We start from the raw sequence: 8,679 nt of genomic DNA on the forward strand, positions 1-8,679 counted from the left end.
TGATGAAGCTGCAGCTCGATGTCTCCTTTTCCCTGAACAGATTTACTGAGACCTCAACACGGACCAATAAATTCGGTATCTAAAATCTGCTCGTTGCGTCCGTCCTCGTTTTTTAACGCTAGTATGTGTCTGTCTAGATCAGCATTTCTCAGCCTGTGGGTTACGAAATAAAAGGGGGTTGCAAGAATATTTCAAAGGGTCACGAGCTGCAGAGGGGGCAGCGGGGAAGTGTCTGCCCCTTCCAGGTGGGGAAGGGGGTGGAGGAGAGCTGCATGGCTGAGCTGGTGACACCGGGGCTGGGGCGGCTGGGAGACCCTGCTCGGGGTGTGGGAGGGACCATGAGCAGCCCAGGGCAGGGGGGTGCCACAGGCCTCTCCTCCTCCCTCCAGCCTGTGCTGGGGCCGGACTCGCTCCATTGCCACCCGCATGAGCCAGAGCCATTGCAGCCCAAGTAGGACGGGGTCCTTGCAGCAGGGCAGGGGGCTGCGGGTTGGGAGTGAGGGACATCAGCATGGTCCAGGGGGGCAGGGGACTGGGGGTCACGCATCAGCAGGACCATGGGGATGTGGGTCGGGACAGGCCATGGATCTTTGCAAATGGGTCCCAGTAGGAAAAGGTCTAGACAATGTGCCGAACCCCATTTCCCCTCCAAAACTTGAAATGGACCCATTTTAAAAATAAATCTGGTGAAAATGTACTTGTCATCCAGACGGCTCTCAGATGCTGCTGCTTATATTTTCAGGCGATGAAAAGTGCCAATAATCATTTTGATCATTTTTCATGAATGAAAAACAGTTTGACTGTTTTTAAATGATGAGCTTCGAATACGGAGAGACAGCTTTGAAATTTTTGAAAATCTCCCCTGCGTTTTCAAGAAAATTGCCTTGCTCTAATAGTTATGAGCTGTGAATCTATGAAGAAGCCACTGCAAATGGCTGTTGCAAAAGCCAAATGCTGATGTTTATTTATAGGAAAGATGCACTTACTTAAGCAAGCAAGGGAAGGAAGTCAAAAGGATAAATTTCAATGGTTTCACCATTGTGTGACACAAAAGTAGGAAAACTAGCTAGGTTTTTTTCCCCATGCAGAGCATTATAGATTGTGTGGCGGGTATTTTTCCCTCCGCGCAAAGCTCAAAAATCTCTATTTTTCACTGTACTGAATGGTGTAAAATGTATGGGAGGAGAGGAACACTTTCGCCTCCAACAGCTCAGTAAGTCTTCCTGGAGCGGGGTGAATAAGGTCTGGTGTTTACTGCATTGCGACTCTCCCTTTGGACTTTTTTTTTGCATTTCAGTTTGGTAGACTTCAAGTGAAAATTATACCTTTCCGAAGTACAAGTTAAAGTCCAGGGGCCCGCATCATATGCTTACCTACCTTGAACAGTGCCGTCCTTGCCAAGAAGTCTCACTGGTTTCCATAGAGCAAGATACTATCCAGCATGAGTGATTGTATCAGCCAGGCCCTCAGTGCTCAAACCATTGCACTGAAGAAGTGTCAGAACGAGCCTTTGCTCTTGGCCTTGTTTACTGACACGCCGATAACTTTTTCTCTGCTGCTTTCCCACCGCTGCTCTGTTACTCACCTAGTCCCATCAAATACCCCTTGCACAGTAAAACTATCAATGACCCTTTCTAAAAGACTCTTTCTAAGTGTGGTTGCTAGACCAGACAAGAACTGGAATTTTTTAGCGCTTTGTATTTAATGAGAGCTGCCAGAGGTTTCTGTTTTCTTCATGGGAAGCGAAAACAATAAAAGAGGTATGAAAGGTTATAAAATGATAATCTTTGATTTCGAGCCTCTTTTCAGGAGAACAGGCATCATGCTGCCACAATTTTCCTCTTTGTTACAAACGCTCATGCAAAATATAGCTTTTAAGTTCCCCTGCCATTTCTATGGCATTCTTGCATGTTCTTGTAGGAGAGAGATTATTTATGCAAACCCTTGGCTAAGTTACTCTCATATTGAATGGCACGAGATATTTTGGTGCTAACTCAAGAGGCCAGGTTCTGGACATTTTGTAGGTTAATATAGTCTAGAAGCACAAGAAGAGGACTGATGTGTATGGGCAATCCACATGACTTCTCTGCCCTTGTGATATAGGGATGATCAGGTGAAATTTGCTCTACTGTAGTAGCTTCCCCACTCTTTAAATTGTGCTGCAGGGCTTTGACCATCCTGCTACACACAACTGGCCCAGGATGCAGGGGAAGGCAAAGGTCTCCTGCAGCCAGTCATCCACAGACCTCCCCCTTGATCTGCACCCTGTCCTCTGTCACTGCAGCTAAGGATAAGCAAGGGAGGTTTAAGTTGGATATTAAGAAAAATATTCTCACTAGGAGGATGGTGAAGCCCTGGAACGGGTTATCTAGGCAGGTGGATGAGTCTCCATCCTTGGTTTTTAAGGCCTGGTTTGACAAAGCCCTGGTTGGACTGATCTAGTTGGCGCTGGTCCTGCTTTGAGCAAGGGGTTGGACTAGATGTGACCTCCTGAGGTCCCTTCCAGCCTGAATTTTCTATGAGTTGTGACTTTATTATTTAGAAATAATAAATAAGAGCTAAGAACGATCCTCCTTCATTCTAGGCCCCCAAGGCTTAGAGATATTGAACAGCTTTTGCTTGGAAAGTAGGGAGATCACATCTCATTCATGCTATTTGCAAAGCTTTGTTGTTTTCAGTGTCTTTGGATATACCAGGGCACGGCACAGAGAGCCATTTTAATTTGGGCTATTTTTGTCCTTTCTTTTCCGGATGAAGCCAGGAAATAGACACTTATAAAATGAGAGAGACAAAAAAGAAATAAAGAGTTAATTACCCTTTTTTTTGAACCTCCAAAAGCTTTTACATTTGCTGCTTCTTGATGCATGTTTGTGTGGATTCTAGCCTCGTTTCAGCTCCTTCATCCATCAGCAAGGGAGACATTATCAGCTTTTTTCACAGCAGTTCACCAGACATGGTCACTTTTAATAATTACAGCCTTTATTCAAATTCTACCTGCTAATTTCAATCCTTCTGCCTACCAATTTCAATTCAAGGGAGTCTTAGTTTTGATACTTTCACTGATCTTCCTTGAACAGGATACCGTTGCTATCCTGTATGGAGTTGGACAAAGCCAAAGAAATGGTTTCTAAGGCATTTCTTATCAATGTTTCAAATACTATGTATGGCACCATGCTATTCTAAAGGGATAGCAAATGAACTAGCTAGTATGAGTGAGATGTTCTTCTGCTCTGTCAAATCATTCTGCATCAGTGCATCACAGGGGGGCTATGTTATTCCACCTTTGGTTACTGTCAGAAGAAACTATCATACTGATCATTAGGCTAATGCACATTAAAGTGCATGTGTAGACGTACCCACTTTTTAATGTGCATTAAAACATCCAAAAAGTGCTCTTTAGCTAATGTGTATTAAAATAGGCTAATGTGCATTTTTCCTTAAAAAAGGAGTGAAAGTGGATTGTGTTTCCCATAAAACTTTTAGTTCATCTCAGTATGCTATGAGCTGCCATGAAAGTAATAACACTAATCAGAGTTGGCAACAAATAGTGAAAAATATATTTGCAAGGGCTTTGATTACGCTGTCAGCTGGAGTTTTGGAACAGGTGCACACCACTTAAATATAGGCTGTTTCGTGGTGGAAGGCTTTTTTGCCCCTTGAAATTTCAGTTTTAGGGTAAAAGCTATAGAATATATTTACTTTTCAATGCACACACACAGCTTGTTCTGTGACAAAAACGGCTAATTAAGGGGTCTTTGTGTCTATAATCATAGGCGTCGTAAAGCTTATGCTCCTGAAGGATGCATCCCAGGATTGTTGAAAAGAGTTTCCTGGTGTTCACAAAGGAGCGTTGCTGATTGCTGCTGAGCTAGATTGTTTGTAAAGGAACACGGTGATGTTTGCAACAAGCTTGCCGCATGCCAGCCAGGCTCGCCACGAGCCATTGGCTCACTCTAGCCCACATTTGGCAAAAGCGTGAACTGGCCGGTGAGTCTGGATGGGAGACTGCTTAGAAATGGGAAAATGTGGTGGTGGTTTTCCTCCAGGATAGGCAAAACACAGAAAGCCCAGAACAAATGGGGAGTGTGATCCCATGGGGACAAATTCAATGAGAACTAACAAGCGCTCGTGGATGGGAAGTGCCAAGTTTTGTATGCTCCAATCACAATCATGTTTCTATTTTACATGATCTGATTCTCTTGTTTGGCACAAATATGTCAGTACCTACATAGGTGTGTTCATTAAAACCAGCCAGTTGTGCAAAAGACAGGTTGCTTCTGAAGCATATATGTTATTTGTAAAACAAGCATCTTGTAAACTCTTCTTCAAATGTACAACATGAAAACCAAGCGCGCAGAATTTTTTTTCTCCCTGGCTTTTAACTGAAGTGGAAGCCATTAGAAGTAGCTCTTTGAAATTATTTCCTGTGGATGCAACTCAAAAAAAGGCTTGACTCTTCCATCACACATAGAAGTGCTGCCTTGCATTTATCTAATTGCTTCTCTTGCCTCCAAAAAAAAATCAGGAAAAGGGTGATCACAGAACCAGGGCAAGAGGAAAGTTGTAGACAAGAGCTGTCAAAAAACTACATGGAGGCCAAAGATGCCCATTGGGGTCCAGTGGCCTAGGACAGAATACCTACAATGTGTATTCAGCCTAGTCACCCCTTAAAGCAGGAGTGGCCTACCTATGGCATGCATGCCACAAATGGCATAGACAGCCTCTGTGTGTGGCACGTGATAGATCAGGGAAGGAGCAGGGGACACAATGGCAGATATGACAGGGAATAGAAAGCAGAGTAACAGATTGTGCAGGAGACACGGGGAAGGGAGCAGAAGGCAGAGCAGCAGATTGGGTAGGAGAAAGGCATTGAAGTGGCCCCCATGGAGGGCACAGAGCTTAATTTTGAGGCATGCTGGCCAAAAAGGTTGACCCCCCACTGCTATAAAGGACACAACTGGCATAAATAAAAGGGTCAAGACCTCTAATTGGCCTCTACAACTGACCTCTAATTGACGTGGCTTAGGAAGGAACTTCTGTAGGTAAGCATGGGAGTCCAAAACTATGCCAGTTCTTGTTCAGGGCATGGCCTCTCAAAACCCCCAAGACTTTCCACAGATTATCTTTAATGATGATCTCTGCTAGAGACCTGGATTAGATATCCCTTCTTCTTTCAGTCTCCTATTATTTCTAGGAGACTGAAATACCCTTTAATATCCACAAAGAATAAATATGAAGCCTTAAGCCTGCAAGGTTGCCTTTTCCTATGATTCAATGAAGCTGACTGTTAAAAGGAAATTCAGGTTGGAAGGGACCTCAGGAGGTCACATCTAGTCCAACCCCCTGCTCAAAACAGCCCCAACTAGATCACCCCACCCAGGGCTTTGTCTACTTGAGTCTTAAAATCCTCCAAGGATGGAGAGTCCACCACCTCTCTAGATAACCCATTCCAGTGCTTCACCACCCTCCTAGTGTGAGAGTTTTTCCCAATATCCAACCTCAACTTCCCTTGCTGCAGCCTGAACTCATTGCTCCTTGTCCTGTCATCTGCCCCCCACTGAGATCAATCCAGCTCCATCCTCTTTGCAGCCCCCCTGCAGGGAGCTGAAGGCTGCTATTCAATCCCCCTCGGTCTTCTCTTCTGCAGACTAAACCAGCCCAGTTCCCTCAGCCTCTCCTCACCAGTCCTGTCCCCCAACCCCAAAATGGGAGTTCAGGTCAGCAGTGAGGTTTTCTCTGTGGGGTAAAGGCCTGGTCTGAAACAAAGCACTGGTGAGAACCACAGGCAAGGCTGTGCGTGTGGCAAAGCTGTGTCCCTGGCTGTAGTTAAAAGTGCCCCTTTCACCACATAAGTGTCAGATGTCTTCTTCTCCCCTTTAATGGAAGGAGATAGCTGGGTGTGGTTTTACAGCCTAAACTCCAGAGACATGGAGACCTTTTAAAAATCAACCCTGGCTGTAAAGCAACCTGAGCGTATAATAGCAACACTGAGCAAATACTATAGCAGCAGCCTGAACAGCAGAGGATAAATCAGCTGCCTCTGGGAGAGAAGAGGAGGCTCTAATACCTTTCAGTAGAGGTGTCTAGAGAAGGGGATGCAGGTTGTGGTGGCAACTTTCTCCTCCTCCATGCAACTAATTAACATGGCGCTGGCCTCATTAGACCTTCCTCCTCTATGCCCTTGTGGTTTCTAATTAGGAATATTGGAAAGAGAGGATGGTATTCGTTACAAGGGCTGAGAACCTGCAGTGCATGTCCCTCAGAGGGGTGGCACCCAGAAGGAACATCAGGCTCTTAAAATCTTTGTGGGTGCTGGACCGTGCACATGTATCTATTCCTATAAAGCCCTTCTCCGAAGAGGCTCAGGGCAGCTTACAGCAAGAGGAACAGAACAATTTAAAAGGGCAACTACAACAAATAAAATAACAAAATGACATAAAAGAAAATAGACTCCCCCCCACCACCACCAAACAACATCACAGCTTCTCTGCGCCCAAAGAGAAAGGTCTTACCGTGTTTCCACAAGATGTCCAGGGTCAGCCTCTGGCTGGCTGCAAGAGGAAGGGAGTTCGAGAGTTGAAGAGCAACTGCCAACCCAAGAACAATCTCCCGTGTGTTTTTTGCCAAGCAGACTGGGAGCAAGGATGGTACTTGCAGGAGATTGCTCTCAGCTGAATTGAAGCATTGCAGTAGAGCATAGGGGAGAAGATAGATAAGGCCCATTTAGGGCTTTATAGCACCTTGAATTGCACCCAGCTCAGGAGCCTTGTTTTGATGAAGGTCAGGTAGGAGGTTGTCAGTGTGGCAGGGCACTTTAAGAGGCCAGGCAGCCTGCAAAGCCACTGGCAGGTGTGGGCCAGGGCTAATTGGGGGGTCAGCTAACCCAGGGAATCGGCAGATATAAGGCCAGGCCCTGACATAAGCCAGCAGTAACATCTGGGAGCTGGCGGACAGAGCACCACCTCAGCAGGATGGCTGTACCTCCAGGAGTCCAGCTTGGACCACCCAAAGCAATCTGGAAGTTTGGGGAGGAACTAAGGGGAGGAGGAGGTCCCTAGGGACCCAGGGGAGGTCCAGAGCCTAGTGAGAGGCTGAGTGTGTGGGACCAGTGAGGGTCCAGGAACCACAGAAGGGGGGTGAAGTAAGTGAAAGAAAACATCACTGAGGATGCCATCTTCAAGGCATGGGGCATGGTGCAGGGGAGGAATGGAGCCATGCAATTAGCCACAAGGCAGGGACCACAGTGCACCTAGTGGTCAGGTTTGTGAGCAATTTGGGAAGCCCTGGGGCAGCCTCCATCGTGATGCTAATAAACATCAAGGCACAGTGGGTGAATGAAGAGGTAATTGCCCACAAAGTGAGGGCTGTAGGGACTCCAGGGGCTTCGTGGCCACCCCTGGAGAAGCACCCTGCCACAGTCGGGGTGTTCTGCAATCAGGAATAAATACTGCTCCTTACTGTTATGGCAGATGGAAAGCTACAGGTAACAGTATCTCCACCTGACGAGTTCTCGGCCTGAGTGTGTGAGCAAGTTTTGCCTTTTGGCAAGACAGGACTTATTTCCTGAGTTTGGCCAGGAAAGCATTATGCCCGTTTAACTGTTGGACAAAATGAGGCACCTGCACTTGCCCAGGGTCAGACTTTTATTCAGTGGCAAAGCTGGGCATAGAATCAAACCATTCTGGCTACTAAAATCACCCACTTTGCAAACAGCATGACAGAGATGCCACAGTTTGGCCCATAGGTGACTGGTAGGGGGTGCACAGGCGTGCACGTCCCTGCCCCCGATGGGGCCGGTGCCCCCCTGACAGCTGACACTGATGCTGTCAGTAAGGCTGGTGCCCCCCCTGACAAGGCGGCCGCCATCAGCAGGTTCTGCAGGTGCCCTTCCCCCTCCCCCCCCAGATTCAGGGGGCACCAGTCACTCATGGTTTGGCCTCAAACTCTAAAACAAATGTTTCTAAATGGATGTGAAAAACAGCGGTCACTGTTGTAGATTCTCGGCCTGAAAAACAAGGGACCAATAAACCCTTGGTACGATTTTGCTTTCTTCAGCAAAGGCCCAGTAGGGAGGAATTTGGCTTAATCTATGCAGCACACAGATGCAACTCCTCCAGTCTCCTTCATGATCAGCAAACTACTGCTCAAGCAGAAGGAATTGGTGCTGTTCTAAATGTTGGGTTTTGGGCACTGTTTCAAAAGGCCTAATAGGATCTGGACTCGGAAAGACCCCTTTATGCCATAATAATGCAATCAGTGCAGTGCAAGGTATCATTTCCAAGCTCTCAAGAATTATCTTGTTTCTTGCTACATTGCCACTTGAGCATTTAGTGGAGGAAGTTTCAACACTTCTTTCCTCAACCTAAAACAGCTAAATGAAAAAATGGCAGTATCACTTCTAGATGTCCTTAAGGATCTAAGCTACATGAAAAACATGAGCTGGCTCCTAGGCTGTGTATGGAATGGAAAATGTCATCCAGCTATAGCACAGAGGATGTGTTTCCCAGGTGGAAACATTTTTAGTGTTAGTTGAAATCCCTTGATATACTTAGGATTGCTCTGCTGATGGACACGTTAGAAATACAGAGCCCAAGCAGCTGGAACATGTGAGTGCATGGTAGGAGATCAAGGTTGCTGTTCCTGCCCCTGCCTCTGTTTCAGAAATAGATCAGGGAAAGA

Source organism: Alligator sinensis, unplaced genomic scaffold (genome assembly GCF_000455745.1).
Source record: "Alligator sinensis unplaced genomic scaffold, ASM45574v1 scaffold1283_1, whole genome shotgun sequence".
NCBI lineage: Eukaryota > Metazoa > Chordata > Crocodylia > Alligatoridae > Alligator > Alligator sinensis.